The 17,272-nt window shown below is 45.8% G+C and overlaps 1 protein-coding gene across 1 annotated transcript in view; it reads left to right on the top strand.

Moving 5' to 3' along the window:
- Positions 1-17,272, top strand: part of mcm3 (minichromosome maintenance complex component 3) — a 62,925-nt gene that overhangs the window by 36,004 nt on the left and 9,649 nt on the right. The window lies entirely within an intron of this gene.

Below are 17,272 nucleotides of genomic sequence, written 5' to 3' on the forward strand. Positions count from 1 at the left end.
ACAGCAATCCCTTCATCCATTTTCAGAATCATTTCATTATTCATCAGGACACATGGTGGTGTTGTGGATAGTGTAGAAGGTTGCTGTAGATTACAACAGGATATTGGTAGAATGCAGACCTGGGCTGAGAAGTGGCAGATGGAGTTCAGCCCAGAAAGGTGTGAAGTGATGCACTTTGGGAGATCAAATCTGAAGGCAAAATACAGGATTAATGGTTAGCAGTGTGGAGGAACAGAGGGTTCTTGGGGTCCACATCCCTAGATCCCTCAAGGTTGCTGCGCAAGTCGATAGGGTTGTTAAGACGTATGGTGTGTTGGCCTTCATTGGTCAGGGTATTGAGCTCAACAGTCATGAGGTAATGTTGCAGCTTTATAGAACTCTGGTTAGACCATACTTGGGAGTATTATGTTCAGTTCTGGTCACCTCATTATAGGAAGGATGTGGAAGCTTTAGAGAGGGTGCAGAGGAGATTTACCAGGATGCTCTCTAATCCAGGCAGCATGTCTAATGAGGATAGGTTGAGTGAGCTGGGGCTTTTCTCTTTGGAGAGAAGGAGGATGAGAGGTGACTTGATAGAGGTGTACAAGATGATAAGAGGCATAGATCGAGTGGGCACTCAGACTTTTTCTGAGGATGAAAATGGCTAACATGAGGGGGCATAATTTTAAGGTGATTGGAGAAGATGCATGTCAGGCTTGTTTTTTTTTTAAAGAGTGGTGGGTTCATGGAGTGCACTGCTAGCAGATGTTGTGGGGGTAGATACATTCGGACTCTTAGCCCTCCATTTCTCTCCTTCATGTATCTATCTATGTGGGAGGGAAGGGTTAGATAGATCTTAGAGCAGGTTAAAATGTCAGCACCACATTGTGGGCTGAAGGGCCTGTACTGTGCTGTTATGTTCTGTGACATCTGATCTTGGACACAAGGCTGGCAGGGCAGAGCTTTGGAATGTTTGACATTATTTTGCCCAGTGTACCTCTGGGCCAAGGAATGTGCCTCTGGAACAAGAGGGGAAGGTTTGATTGGCTGAGGGGTGGGGTTTGAAATGAATGTTGGTTGAATTCAAGTGTGCAACCAGCACTGTGTGAATGTTGAGTGTGAGCAGACTCTGCCTGGGGACACTCGTTCTCTGAATGTATCTGTGTTGCTTCTACGAAGGAGCTGGAGGCTTACTGAGTTGAGAATGGTATTGGGAGTGGGGTTTACACAATTTTGTGCTGACCATAACTGCCTTTAATTGTTCTGCCTCCTGTCTGTGTCGGGGGGTGATTAAGGTACCAGTTGGATGGAGGTGCGTGGCTTTGAGATTTTGAACCAGAAACATAGAAAATCTACAGCACAATTCAGGCCCTTCAGACCACAAAGCTGTGCGGAACATGTCCCTACCTTAGAGACCCATAGCCTTCTTTTTCTCAGCTACTCATACCTATCCAAAAGTCTCTTAAAAGACCCTGTCGTATCCGCCTCCACCACCGTTGCCAGTAGCCCATTCCATGCACTCACCACTCTGAGTAAAAAAAAAACTTCCCCCTGACATCTCCCCTATACCTACTCCCCAGCACCTTAAACCTATGTCCTCTTGTGGCAACAATTTCAGCCCTAGCAAAAAGCCTCTGACTATCTACCTGATCAATGCCTCTCATCATCTTATATACCTCTATCAGGTCCCCCCTCATCCTCTGTTGCTCCAAGGAGAAAAGGCCGAGTTCCCTCAACCTGCTTTCATAAGGCATGCTCCTCATCCCAGGCAGCATCCTTGTAAATCTCCTCTGCACCCTCTCTATGGCTTCCACATCCTTCCTGTCGTGAGGTGACCAGAACTGAGCACAGTACTCCAAGTGGGGTCTGACCAGGGACCTATATAGCTGCAACAATACCACTTGACTCCTAAATTCAATTCCCCGATTGATGAAGGACAATACACCATATGCCTTCTTAACCACAGTCAACCTGCGCAGCCGCTTTGAGCATCCTGTGGACTCGGACCCCAAGATCCCTCTGATCCTCCACACTGCCAAGAGTCCTACCATTAATACTATATTCTGCCATCATATTTGACCTACCAAAATGAACCACTCCACACTTATCTGGGTTGAACTGCATCTGCCACTTCTCAGCCCAACTCTGCATCCTATCTATGTCCCTCTGTAACCTCTGACAGCCCTCCAAACTATCCACAACACCCCCAATCTTTGTGTCATCCACAAACTTACTAACCCACCCCTCCACTTCCTCATCCAGGTAGTTTATAAAAGTCACAAAAAGCAAGGGTCCCAGTACAGATCCCTGAGTTACACCACCGGTCACCGACCTCCATGCAGAATACGACCCTTCAACAACCACTCTTTGCCTTCTGTCGGCCAGCCAGTTCTGGATCCACACTGCAGTATGTCCTTGGATCCCATGCTTCCTTACTTTCTCAATAAGCCTTGCATGGGGTACCTTATCAAATGCCTTGCTGAAATCCATATACACTACATCTACTGCTCTCCCTTCATTGATGTGTTTAGTCACATCCTCAAAAAATTCAATCGGGCTCGTAAGGCAGGACCTGCCCTTGACAAAGCCATGCTGACTATTCCTAATCATATTACACCTGTTTGGAGAAACAAGGTTTAATTGGGTTGTGACTTCACTGTTTCATGTTAATATTGTATTAAAATGGGCTGAATGTCTGGGCTGGTTTAATCACTCATTTTACAAATGTTATCTGAATGTATCGAAGTTGTTTACTTCCTGCATCTGCATGAAGCAACTGTCCAGAATTAGATGATCAGTTCTGCTGTTTATCAAGCGGAGAGTGTGTCATGTTTCCACTTGTTGTGAAAATACAAAGGGTACACTATTGCCTGAACTTCCGGGAGATAAGTGAATGTCCCGTTGTCTCTAATGAAATGATACTTTCTAATGAAACCACAAAGGGCTTTGTAATACTGATGTACCACAACTCTCGGCTCTTTCTGAAAAGCAAAATGATTTGCCCAGTTTGCCGTGATTTGCAAAGTTTGCTGCATGGCATCTTCATACAGCACAGCACTTTTTTTAATTCTCTTGTGGGGTGAGGGTAGGCAGGTTGGGTCAGCGATTATTGTCCATAGCTTGTTGCTCTCGGGATGGTGGGTGGTGAGCTGCTGCCTTGAATTAGTGCAGTCCTCCTGGTGAAGGTGCTGAAGGGCAGGTTTTTGCAGAGCATTGACTTGTGAAGCAATAATGATTTAAGGGGATCTGTAATGGATGGTCTTGGATTTGTTCATTAGCCAGACTTCCAAGCCCCAGGTCAGTTGTGGTGAGGGGTCTTTGGTTCAACTTTATAAAATGTAGGCTGTTTAAAGCCAAAAGCACAAAGTGTCTTTAACATTGGAAAATGCCCCAGAATAGTTCCAGGGTGAATTGGGCCAAATATCAGCAGCTGTGAAATGTCAGGTAGTTGAGCCAAACTTGGATGGTGACGCGGAGGTGTGCAGGAGTGAGAGAGGTCGGCTGGTTGAGTGGTGTCGCAACAACAACCTCGCACTCAAACATCAGCAAAGACCAAGGAATTGACGACTTCAGGAAGGAGAAGTCGGGAGAACATTCTAGTCCTCACTGAGGGGTCAATGGTGAAAGGGTGAGCAGCTTCAAGTTCCTGGGTGCCAACATCTGAGGATCGATCAAGGTCCAAACACATTGATGCAGTCATGAAGAAGGCACACCAGCTGTGCTACTTCATTGGGAGTTTGAGGAGATTGGTATGACACCAAAGACTCTTGCAAATATCAATAGACGTACAGTGGAGACTATTCTGACTGTTTGCATCACCACCTGGTACAGAGGCTCCAATGCACAGGATCAGAAGATGCTACAGACGGTTGTAGACTCAGCCAGCTCCATCACAGACATAACCCTTCCAACTATCGATGATATCTTCAGGAGGTGGTGCCTCAAGATTGCAGCATGCCCTCACTACCATTGGGGAGGAGGAACAGAATGAACACTCACCCTCAACGATTTGGGAACAGCTTCTTCCTCCCCATCAGATTTCTGAACAGTCCATGAACCCATAAGCAGTACCTTATTATTACTTTTTTGCACTAATTTATTCTTGTAACTTTGAGTAATTTGTCTTGCACTGCACTGCTGCTGCAAAACATTTCACGTCAGAAAAGTCAGTGATAGTAAACCTGCTTCAGATTGTGGCAAGATGGCTGAAAATAGCTGCTAGCCTTGGCATGAAGAGGGTATTGCACAAAGTGGCTGGAGTTGGAGGAATGGAATACTGGTGGGGTGTAAACGTGGGTAGGTGCAAAGCTAGGAATCCCAAAGAGAAGTGGGAGATGTTGTATGGGCAGCAAGCTTGGTGGTGCTGCGGGGCGTGCTAAATGTAGTGGATGCTACATTTATGGAGTTCATTGAGGGTGGGTTTGAAAGAAGGCAAGGACACAAGCTGCTGCAAAGATGGTGTATTTGCTTGTCTTCCTTGAGTCCTGACTAGGTTTTGTTAAATTTAGCAGGTTTTATGCAAGTCATTATAGACAATGCTTTTTTTTTTAGGGAAGCATGGTAGTGTAGTGGTTACCATGACACTACAGCGCCAGCGACCCAGTTCAATCCTGGCACACTTTCTGTAAGAAGTTTGTATGTTCTCCCCGTGTCTGCGTGGGTTTCCCCGAGTGCTCTGGTTTCCTCCCGCATTCCAAAGATGTACAGGTCAGGAAGTTGTGGGCATGCTATGTTGGTGCCAGAAGCGTGGTGACACTTGTGGGCTGCCCTCAGAACACTATGCAAAAGATGCATTTCACTGTTTCGATGTACATGTGACTAATAAAGAGATCTTGCAATGCTCCGGTAATAGGGCAAATGTTGGAAATCTGAAATAAAACAATGTGCCAGATGAAACTCTGCAGATCAGACTGCATCAGTGGAAAGAGAAATGGCCAATCTTTCAAGTCGATGATCCTTCAGAACTGGGAAAGGTGAAAGTTGCAGGGAGGGGGAAGAACTGGAGAGAACAGAGGGAATACCCTGCAGGGTTATCAAGGTCATGCATGTTGTTGGCTGATTTTATTTTGAGCTCCAGACACCTCAGCCAGGGCACACAGCAATATAGCATCTACACTATCAAGTCCCACAGGGGTTCTACACAGTGCAGTGAGATGACCTTTCATTGTTCTAAACTGTGGACAGTATAGATTTGGTCTGCCTAAACTCTCCAAGTAGTAACTTGTCATCCTTCTCAAGTATCTCCTTCCTCAGCAGACAGATCAGAGCTGCGCAGTGTTCTGAGTGGGGAGTAGGGACAAGCTGCCAGAGAAGGTGTTTTCAATGATGAAAGATAGAAAAGGTATAGAAGGGTATGGGCCAAACATGGGCAAATGGGATAAGCTTAGATGGGTATCTTGGTTGGCATGGATGAGTTGGGTCAAAGGCCTGTTTCCATGCTGAATAACTTTAGCAGGGCTTTTGACAAGAACCTGCATGGTAGACTGGTCCAGAAGGTGAGATCACATGGGATCCAGGGTGAGCTCTCCAACTGGATACAAAATTGGTTTGGTGGAAGGAGTTAAAGGTGGTTGTGCAGGGTTGTTTTTCAGACTGGAGGCCTGTGACCAGAGGTGTGCTGCAGGGATTGGTGCTGGATCTCCTTCTGTTTGTCATGTATGTTAATTATGTGGATGATAGTGTTAGGTGATATGATTAGTAAGTTTGCAGATGACACCAAAGTTGGTGGTGTGGTGGACCGTGAAGCTTGTCTAGGGTTACAGCAGGATCTGGATCAACTGGGGGAAGTGGGCCAAGGAACAGCAGATGGACTTTAACTCTGACAAAGGTGAGGTGATGCATTTTGGGAAGAGAAACCAGGGCAGGACTTGCACGGTAAATGACAGGGCTCTGGGGAGTGTTGGAGAACAGAGAAGTCTAGGGGTACAAGTACATAGTTCCCTGAAAGTGACAACACAGGTAGACAAGGTAGTGAAGATGATGTGTAGCAGGCTTGCCTTCATTGGCTAGGCCACTCAGTACAAGAGTTGGGACATGTTTCAGCTGTACAGGATGTTGTTGAGTCTGCACCCAGAGTATTGTGTGCAGTTCTGGTCACCATACCAGAGCAAGGCTGTGATTAAGGTGGGGAGGGTGCAGAAAAGGTTCACAAGGATGTTGCTGGGACGGGAGGGCCTGAGTTCAAGGAGAGACTGGATAGGCTGGGACTGTATTCTGTGGAGCAAAGGAGTCTGAAGGGTAGCCTTATAGAGGTGTCTAAAATCATGATGGGCACTGTCTTTTCACCAGGGTGGGGGAGTCTAAAACTAGAGGGCTTGGGTTTGTGAGGGGGGAAATATTTGAAGGGGATCTGAGGGGCAGGTTTTTTCCACATGGGGTGTGTGGAACAGCGGGTACAATTACAATATTTAAAAGACATTTGGACAGATCAGTGTATAGGAAAGGTATCGTGGGATGTGGGCCAAAATGCAGGCAAATGTGACTAGCTCAGGAAAGCGCCTTGGTCGGCACAGACGAGTTGAGCCGAAGGGCCTGTTTCAGTGCTCTATAACTGACTCACTGTTGTCTGCCCAAGTCCCCATGTAGTTGGAGCAAGGCTTTGCCACTGTTACACTCCAGTCCCCTTGCAGTGTTTCTGATCTTTGTATTGTACTTCAGTCTTGCCTGCCAGAGGAAGCAGTGAGTTTCACTTTGCAATCTTTGAGATTACCCAGATAACCATGCTGTTGATGGATATCGTAACATGATCCAGGCTGTTGGTCTCGATGTGGTACTGAGGAAGTGCACTGCACTGTCTATCATGCAAGACGTGAACATGATTATTGAATGTTTGGTCTCTTGGCAATTTGTAGACATAACAGGCATCAGAATAAGGGGAGAGAGCAGGAATATGTTATTGTCTAATATGATCAGTGACACAGTTGCTCCCTCACAGCTCCAGTGACCCTACTTCCATTCTGTGTGTGGAGTTTGCATGTTCTCCGTGACTGGGTTTCCCCAGGTTCTCGAGTTTCCTCCCACACCTCAAAGACGTGTGGGCTGGTAGGTTAATTGGCTGCTGTAAATTTGTCTCGTGTGCAGGTGAGTGGTAGAGTCTGGAGGAGTTGATGCTAATGTGGAGAATAAGATGAGTGTCAGGTTGATGTCAATGGGTGATTGATGGTTGGCATGGGTTGAAGAGCCTGTCTCCGTGACGTACCCCTCTATGCCTCTGATCGTAGTGAATGGTGTCTCTGTGACGTACCTCTCTATGCCTCTGATCATGGTGAATGGTGCAGGGTCGAAACATCAAATGGTGGTCTCCTGCTTTTTTCAATGCTTGATCATCTCCTCTCTGCTTCATGAACCTTGTAGGATATGCCAGCATATTCTGCTTTATGCTGGAGTTTGAGGTTTTTAGACAGCCATGAATATGGAGGGATATGGGTGATGCACAGGAGGAGGACGTTTAGTATAAATTGGCATCAAGATTGGCACAATGTCATGGGCCACGTAGCCTGTCTGGTGCTGTACTGTTCTATGTTCTTGCAAAGGTCCTGGTTAACTGCTCATCTATAAAGCAGTAAGTGTTAAATTTCATGTTCAAACCTAATGATAATGAAACCTAATGGATGCTGTGCAATCCTCTCATCCTTTAGTGCACTGCAGCTCTCCGATCTTGGCATCCATTTTAATGACTTGGCCCCCAGTTCCAACATTTCCACTTGAATTTAACACCCTTGTTTACAAGTTTTCAATTCTGTTGTTTTTAACAGTTTTTAACCAAAATCCTGTCAGTGCAGCTGGGATGTTTTTTGTTTTTGTCTGCTGTCATTGATCTGTTCATTGCATTCCCCCCTCTCCTGTGATTTTCCAAATGCTTCTGACCCATCTTTGGTTCCAAGGATGCTCTCAAGCACAACCCCAGCACAGATCTTTGTTTCAGTATCCTCATGACTGTATCTTCCATCTGCAGTGCCTCTCTGTATTTGCTGCTGTAACTGCACTCCTGTTGCTTCTCTGCTCATTCTATTTTTAAATTCTGCTGGATTTTAGTATTGTCCTGTCTCTGTAGAGAATTTCAGTAATCTTCAGGAGACACGAGACTGCAGATGCTGGAATCTGGAGCATAAACAATCTGCTGGAGGAACTCAGGGTTGAGCAGCATCTGTTGGTGGGGGGGGGGGTGGGGGTGGGTGTGGATTTGTCGACATTTTGGGTTTTAACCTGCATCAGGATGGAGAGGAGAGGGTGGTATTGAAACTCTCCTCTTGATACTGGCCATCACCCCCCTCAGTCCAGCAGCAGGGTTTTGACACAACATCTCCCCACAGATGCTGCTCGACCCACTGAGTTCCTCCAGCAGATTGTCTGTTGCTTCATTGGTGTTGGTTTATTATTGTCACTTGTACCAAGGTACAGTGAAAAGCTTGTCCTGCAAACTAATCATACAGGTCAATTCATTACACAGTGCAGTTACATTGAGTTAGTACAGAGTGCATTGATGCAGTACAGGTAAAAACAGTAACAGTACAGAGTAAAGTGCCACAGTTACAGAGAAAGTGCAGTGCAATAAGGTGCAAGGTCACAACAAGGTAGATCGTGAGGTCAGAGTCCATCTCATTGTATAAGGGAACCGTTCAATAGTCTTATCACAGTGGGGTAGAAGCTGTCCTTAAGTCTGGTGGTACGTGCCCTTAGGCTCCTGTATCTTCTACCCGATGGAAGAGGAGAGAAGAGAGAATGTCCTGGGTGAGTGGAGTCTTTGATTATGCTGGCTGCTTCACCAAGACAATGAGAGTCCAAGGAGGGGAGGCTGGTGTCCGTGATGCGCTGGGCTGTGTCCCCAACTCTCTGCAGTTTCTTGCAGTCCTGGGCAGAGCAGTTGCCGTACCAAGCCGTGCTATATCCCGATAGGATGCTTTCTATGGTGCATTGGTAAAAGTTGGTGAGAGTCAAAGGGGACAAACCAAATTTCTTCAGCCTCCTGAGGAAGTAGAGGCTCTGGTGAGCTTTCTTGGCTGTGGCTTCTACGTGAATTGACCAGGACAGGCTGTTGGTGATGTTCACTCCCAGGAACTTGAAGCTCTCAATCTCAGCACCACTGATGTAGAGAGGTGCAAGCCGAGATGCATCCAGATAGGATGCTTTCTATGGTGCATCGATAAAAGTTGGTGAGTGTCTAAGGGGACATGCCAAATTTCTTTAGCCTCCAGAGGAAGTCGAGGTGCTGATGGGCTTTCTTGCCATGGTGTCTACGTGATTGGACCAGGACAGGCTATTGGTGGGGTTCACTCCTGGCATCTTGAAGCTCTCAACCCTCTCGACCTCAGCATCATTGATGTAGATAGGTATATGTACACCGCCCCCTTTCCTGAAGTCAATGACCAGCTCTTTAGTTCTGCTGACATTGAGGAAAAGGTTGTTGTCATGACACCATTCCATGAAGTGCTCTCTCCCTCCTGTACTCTGACTCATTGCTGTTTGAGATACAGCCTACAACGGTGGTATTATCTGCAAACTTGTGGATGGAGTTAGAGTAGAATCTGGCCACACAGTCATGAGTGTACAGGGAGTAGAATAGGGGGCTGAGGACACAGCCTTGTGGGGCACCAGTGTTGAGAATAATCGTGCCGGAGGTATTGTGCCGGAGGTATTGCTGCCTATCCTCACTGATTGCAGTAGTTTTTATTTGGTTTTAGGATCAGGGAATCACTGGCAAAGCCAGCATTTATTGTCTATCCCAAATTGCCCTTGAAGGTGATAGTGAACCCCTGCAGTCCCTCTTGTGAAGGGGCTCCCAAAGTGCTGTGAGGAGGGAGTTCCAGGATTTCGACCCAGTGAAGGAATGGCGATATATTTCCAAGTGAGTCTAGTGTGTGACTTGGTGGAGAACCTGCAGGTGGTGTTCCCATGCACCTGTTTCCTATTGGTGGTAGAGCTTGTGGGGGTTTGGGATGTGTTAACAAGCCAAGGTGAGTAAATGCAGTACATTTTGTAGATGGGGATACGACAGCCACCTGGTACTGAGTGTGGAGTGAGTAAATGTTTAGGGTAATGAATAATACAGTGCCAATCAAGTGGGCTTCTTTCTCCTGGATAGTGTGGTGTTTCCTGAGAGTTATTGCACTCGTGGGCAAGTGGAGTGTCTTCCAACAAACTGGTAGATGGTGGAAAAGCCTTGGGTGTGAAATGGTGAGCCACTTGGCATTGGATAGCCAGTTGTAATCTACTCTTGTAGCCAGATATTTATGTGGCTGGACCAGTTGAGTTTCTGGTCAATGGCGACCTGGGATATTGTTAGAACGTTATAGCATAGTACAGGCCCTTCAGCCTATGATGTGCTGGCATTTTATCCTGCTCTGAGATCTATCTAATGCTTCCCTCCCACATAGCCCTCCATTTCTATATCATTCATGTATCTGTCTAAGAGTCTCTTAAATGTCCCTAATGTATCTGCCCCTACAACCTCTGCCAGCAGTGAGTTCCATGCACCCACCACTGTATTTAAAGAAAAAACTTAACTCTGACATTCTTCTCTTTTCTTCACCACCACCCCACCACCCCCCCCCCCCCCCCCCCCCCCCCAAACCCCAAAATACCTTCCTCTAATCACCTTAAAATTATGCCCTCTCATGTTAGGCATTTTCATCCTGGGGAAAAAGTCTCTGGCTGTCCACTTGATCTGTGTCTCTTATGGTAGGGAACATGGTGATGGTAATGCCATTGAACAGTAAGGGCAAGTGGTTGGGGATGCCCAATATTTGGCACTTTGTGGTGCAAGGGTGACTTGCCACTTCCCAGCCCCTGCCTGCATGTTGTCCAGGTCCTGCTGTCTGCCAGCATATCCTGCTTGCTGAGGAGTTGGGAATAGAATAGAACATTGTGTCACACCCGGTCAAAATACAGTCTTGATATCAATGGCAGTCCCTCTATACCTCTGGGATTTGGCTCTCTGGCCATAATTTGGACCAGAGCTGAGTGGTCCTGGTGGAATCCAAATGTCATTGGTCCACAGATTATTGGTGAGTGGGCATTGAACAGGATGTCAGGATAATTTCTCCCATTGAGAGATGCCAGTGTTTGGACTGTACTGGAGCAGCTCAGCTAGAGGAGCCACTAATTCAGAAACACAGGGCTTCATTACTGCAACTGGGATGTTGTCTGGTCCCATAGCCTTTGCTGTATCCAGTGCTCTGTTTCTTTATGTCATGTGGAGTTAATCGAATCGGTCTGGAGTTGAAGTTTGGGACTCTGAGGGGTACTCCCTCTCGCCTGTGCTGACACCTCGGTGGGACTGTCCTGTTGGGTGGACAAGGCAGGGGTGATGACCAGTCTGCCACATTTGTCTGTACAGTACGATTCTGTGCATGTGACCATTTCGGGCTATTGGCTCAGGGTGTGGGGCAGCACTCTCAATCTCGATAACAGTCCCCAGATGTTTGAAGAGGACTTTGCAAGGCAGACTGGTTTGGAATGACGTTGCCATGTTTGACACAGGGCAGTCCCAACCCAATGCCTAGGTTGATGCCGGGTGGTCACTGTTTAAACAAGGTGGTACCAGTAAACCGAGTGTCAGCCTGGTCCACTGAGTGTTTGAGAGTTGGCAGTGATGTTATTGTCATGCAGTTTGAAGATGAATACTGAACAGTATGGGAACTGAATGGAAATAGCAGAATCGGACCCAGGCGTTCTTGTGTGTGGGGGGGGGGGGGGGGGGTCGGTGGTGGAATTTACCAAGTTGGACTTCCTGGCTGCATTCTGTTTGTTGTACGTCACACTGGACCGTTAGATTCTTCTGCTTAAAGGTAATGGATAACTGCCAAGTGTTGACAGTGTGGGAGGATAGGCACAATTGAATTGCTTCTTGGAACTGGATGATGTAACTGCGTTTATTAGCATCATAACTGTTCCCCTGAGACACCTTGCAAAGGAAAATCAGACTTACCGTGTTGTGTGCTCCTGTCTCGTCTCCCTCTGGTTACTCTAGCCTGTGTTATTTACTCGTGTAACTTCTGGACACTGCAAAGCGCTGATTTATTGTGGTGATTTTGGTCCTGGAGTTTGAACGCTCACAGATACATAACTCTATATTTTTAAAAACAAGCTGCTGTGCTGAGAACCTCCTTCACTGGTGTTCCTGTGGCATTGAAGCTGATGTCTCCACCCTGGAGTCTGTGGAGTGAACCACCACGCCATTGTGCAGAGGCTGCCAGTGAGGACTTGTTGAGCTGGCCTGGGGCAAAGTGTGTCTGTTCAGCTCTGCACTCCAGCTGGTTCAATGGCCATTGACCTACTTCGGGGGTGTTACCATGGGGATTCCATTGGTGCCATTGGGAACCCACTCTGAGTGCTGAGAAGGTCCTAAAATATTGTGGAAAATCTTGTGCATAAACCTCATGCGACAGAGCACAACACCTGCAGACCCTCCCCAGTCTGACCCTCCCATTGATCTCAACACTGCCTCCAGTTCATAACAGCTGCTACCTACTTACAGAGCATTCTGAAAATCCATATCTGCTGCATCTCCTGCACTCCCTTTCATCTCTGGATTCTTTGACAAAGATAGCTTGCCCTCAAATCTTTGAGTAATTGGTTACGATCTGATAGAGTTGCAGTGTAACTCCAGTCTGATGGAAGTGCTATTTATCTTCATCTTGAAATTTGTCAACTTTTGAACCAAAAGGCTGGTCTGTGAGAGAGTGTTAATCAACCAACATGCCTGTGAAAGTGTTGATCAATTATTTTTACTCCCATGCGAGGTATTTCACTATACTTTTGACTGTAATGTGATTGCTGCATTTTGACATGTAGTTGTGTCTTAGTCCTAGTGCAAATACAGCACGGATATAGGCCCTTCAGCCCAACAAGTCCATGCCAACCAGGTTGTACAGATGTGTAAACTGTAACAACTGTGAACTTTAATGTACAGATGGGTAAGCTGGAAGACAGGAGGCCATTCAGCTTATTTTCATTTTAGCTTTCAAAAAAAAAACAGCTATTTAGATTAATTCCAGTGCTCAGATCTAGGTCCAGCCTATCTAAGGGGTGATTTTGAAATTTGAGTATAGTGTTACTGCACAAAAGAGGAATGAAATCTTGACTAGTTTTAGTGCAATTAACTTGAAACAAATGGTATCAGCAGTGAAATCTGAGTCCCTGATCTAATGTGGTTAGATGTCAGCATTGGCTGCATCCACTTCTGTGTAGCAGCTCTTTATCAGATCATAAATTGCTGAGCAGATAACCATACATCCTCTGGGCCAGCAGCACAAACTGAATCACTTCATGTTCTGGGCAGCGAGTTATGCTGGCGCACACGGACTTTCAACAGTTATTCGTCAATTCTTGGACTGAATCACCATCTGAGAATGGAGCTTTGAATGCACAATGAAAACTCATCATCCTTCAAAAAGAATGATTCAAAATATCTGCAGTGTCTAGCAGCCACTGAAGTGGAGAGATGGAGGGCACTAACAGGTGATTATCAGCAAGAGTAAGCGGAGTGCTAGATTAGAACAGGACGGGGCTATTTGACCCACCACTTGTTCATGTCTTGGTCTCCAACTCTTTCCCTATGTCCCTGCATTTTCTCCAGTTCGCCTTTGGAGTTGTCTGAATCACTGTCCACTGCCCTATCAAACAGTGATTTCCAAACATTGGATACTGGTTTTCCTATTTGCCCACCCCCTCAAATCTCTACCCTTTGGTTATTAACTATCTAGGTATTGGAAGCTCTCTTTATTCTATCAAAATTGTTTCATGTTTTTTCTATTTAGGCAAACGAGTGCAGAAGCTAGATTATGCCAGTTTAAGAATTTTAGTGGAGTCAGTGGCCATGGAAAAGTTAATGCACAGACGTATGTGAAATATGATGTGGTGATGACAGCAATCTAGCTCAAATTGGTGCAGGGTTGGGCATTAAGACATCCCTTGATACAGATGTTCAGGAAGGGCAGGGAAGAAGTGAGGAGGAGAGGTAGCAGTATTGAAGAGGATGTTGCAGTGCTGGAAGGAGGATGGTGCAAAGAGATCAAGGACAACCTGCTAGGAAACAATAGAGGGAACATAACCCAATATTGGTGGTGTTCTTTAGATCACCCAAGAGTTGGCGAGGTGGTGGATCAAATAGGAAAGTTACAGAAGTGCAAAAGATGGGGTAGTTCAAATGGGGAGCTTCGATCCTAATATAAAGTTGGATAATGGTGTAAAGGGCAGAAAGGATGAATGTGTGTGGGATAACTTTCTAGAGCAGGATGCCTCTTGTCCAGTGAAGAAGAGGATGTTGCTGGTTCTAGGGAATGAAGTGCGTCAACTGCACTTCAGATGTGGTGTTCAGCATCAACTGCAGGCTTATGTTCATTTCTGGTGCCCCATTATAGAATGGACACGTAGGCTAAGGGAGGGTCCAGAAGAAACTTGTGCAAATGTTTCCTGGGGTGAGGAATAGATTAGGGAGGCAGGAGGAGTTTTTCTTGGAGGAGATTTGCAGAAGTATGTAAAATGAGGGGTTGGGACAGTGGATAGTGGGAGGCTCTTTGGTAGAGGGGGTCACAGGTTTAAAGAAAAAGGGGGAAGAGAATTAACTTTTTTTATACAAGCTGTGGTTGGAACTTGGCATGCACTGCCTTTAGATGTGGTGGAGCCAGGATCTGTTCTGGCCTTCAAGCAGGAATTGGATAAATGTATGGTTGGAGAAAAGTTTAAAAGGCTGCAGGGAAAGGCCTGGTGGGTGAAACTGGTAGAGAGCTGGCATAGACATGATGGGCTGAATGGCTGCACTGATTGTATGAATTCTCCTCTTGATGAGGAGAGCCCAGTAGCCAAGGAGAGCTGCTGCCTCTGCTCCAATGACACAAGTTCAGTCCTGACCTCCGGTGCTGTGAAGTTGTCTTTTATGGGTGCTCTGTTTTCCTCTTGCATCTCAAAACCTGCTGATAGGTTAATTGGATGCCTTACGTTACCCCTAGTGTGTAAGTGAAAAGTAGGGGGGGGGGTTGGTGCAGGTGGTTTGGTGGGAATGCAGAGAGAACAAAAGTAGGATTAGTGTAAATGTACTTGATGGTTGGCATGAACTGTCTCAGGAGCCTGTTTCTGTGCTGTACGTAAGACTCTAAGGTTAGTTGAGATTATCAATCTTGGGTGTATCAGTAAGTTTTCTACCTGCTCTTAATGATTTCTTGGTGCTGTTTTGGTCCAGTTTGCCCAGATCCATCTCTTCAAGTTCAGACAAGGGTTTAGTCCAGAATACTTGCTGTCCTTTCCAAATGTCTTGACAAAACCACTGAATTATTTACAGTGTAGAAACATACCATTTGACTTCACTGGTGCTTGTGGTTGACATAATCCATTGACACTTTGTTCTGTTGTCCCTCAGTCATCTGCCACTTAGTCTCAGTTCGCTGATGCTGCAGGTTCCATATTTTTCCCACTGAGTAAAGTTTTTTCTAAATTCTTTACTGGATATATTAATAACTGTCTTGTATTATTGTCTACTTCTGGCCTTTGCAAGTGGAAATAACTTCTATATCTCCCAGCTGATCTCCAGAGATCCATCAGATTTGAGTGTAGATGATTTGGTGTTTGTGCGAAGAATTTTTTTTAACCTCAGGCCTGCTAAATTTGGCCAAACTGTAAATAGTCTCCTGGAATCCTTGTTGCATTTGACAAGGTCCCTCATAGGAGGCTCATCCAAAAGATCGCTGTATAGGATCAATGGTGACTTGACCATTTGGATTCAGAATTGACTCTCTCGTAGAAGACTGAGGGTAGTGATCAATGGGATTTATTCTGGCTGGAGGCCTGTGACTAGTGTTCCACAGGGATCTGCACTGGGACCTCTGCTGCTTGTGATGTATATAAATGACCTGGATGAGTGTGATGGGTGTGTTAGTAAGTTTGCAGACGATAGAAGCACTGGTGGCATTGTGCATTGCATGGAAGATTACCAAAGGATGCAGCGGGATTTAGATTAATTGTAGATATGGGTGGAGATATGGCAGATGGAGTTAATCCAGCCAAGTGTGAGGTGTTGCACTTTGGGAGATCAAATGTGAAGGGACAGTACACAGACAAAAACAGGACCCTTAACAGTGTTGTTCAGAGAGATCTTGGGGTCCAAGTCGATAGCTTCCTGCACAGGTTGATAGGGTGGTAAAGAAGATGCAAGACATGCTTGCCTTAGTCGGCTTCAAGTTAAGAGTCAGGAAGTTATGTTGCAGCTTTAAAACTCTGGTTACTCCACACCTGGAGTGTTGCATTCAATTCTGATCTCCCCATTATAGGAAAGATATGGAGGCTTTGGAGAGGGTGCAGAAGAGGTTTACCAGGATGCTGCTTGGATTAGAGAGTATGTGTTATAAAGAGAGGTTGGATGAACTTGGTTTTCTCTGGAGCAGCAGAGGCTGAGGGGAGACCTGATAGAAGTTTATAAGACTGAGATGCATAGATAGAGTACATAACTGGTATCTTTTTCCCAGGGTCAAAATGTCTAATACCAGAGGGTATGCATTTAAGGTGTGGGGGGTAAGTTCAAAGGAGATGTGCAGGACAAGTTTTAGTGGTGGGTGCCTGGAATGTGCTGCTGGAGCAGGTGGTCGAAGCAAATACAATAAAAGTGTTTAAGAGGCTCTTAGACAGGCACATGAATGTGCAGAGAATGGAGGGAGATGGACACTGTAAGCAGTAAGGATTACTTTAGTTAAGTGTTTAATTACTAGTTTGGCACAATATTATGGGCTGAAGGGCCTGTTCCTGTGCTGTACTGTTCTGTTCTTATCTCTGTTCATCTCTCATGCCTATACTGAATTTTACTTGCAGTTACGCAACAAGTTGCTGATTTACCCTCTGTTAGTCAAACAGTGCTGACAATGGAACTAGCGCTCTGATTTACTTGTGGGAATTGCACAGAACCTAAAGAATATTGCACAAAGTTGTCAATGAATGCATGCATGACAGATTTGAAAGACTGTACTTTCTGTTCAACAACCGAAAAGGCTAAACACTCGGGTCAGGCAGCATCACTGGAAAGAGAAATGGGTGATGTCAGGTGGAAGACCCTTGATCAGAACTGTTCTGACAAAGGGTCCCAGACCTGAAGCACTAACCATTGCCCTGCACAGATGCTGCCCGACTTGCTGAATCTTACAGCATTTTCTGTTGTTTGACTTCAGGCATCTGCAGTTTTGTTTTTGATTTTCATGCATTTTCTGGTCACTATTGAATGAAGGGGATATGGGGTGAGCTGCTTTTTATTTAAAAATGCTACAAGAATTTGGGTTCTTTCAGCAAAGACTGTACAGATTGAGGCACTTCT

The sequence above is a fragment of the Pristis pectinata genome, chromosome 3 (assembly GCF_009764475.1).
Source record: "Pristis pectinata isolate sPriPec2 chromosome 3, sPriPec2.1.pri, whole genome shotgun sequence".
Lineage (NCBI taxonomy): Eukaryota > Metazoa > Chordata > Chondrichthyes > Rhinopristiformes > Pristidae > Pristis > Pristis pectinata.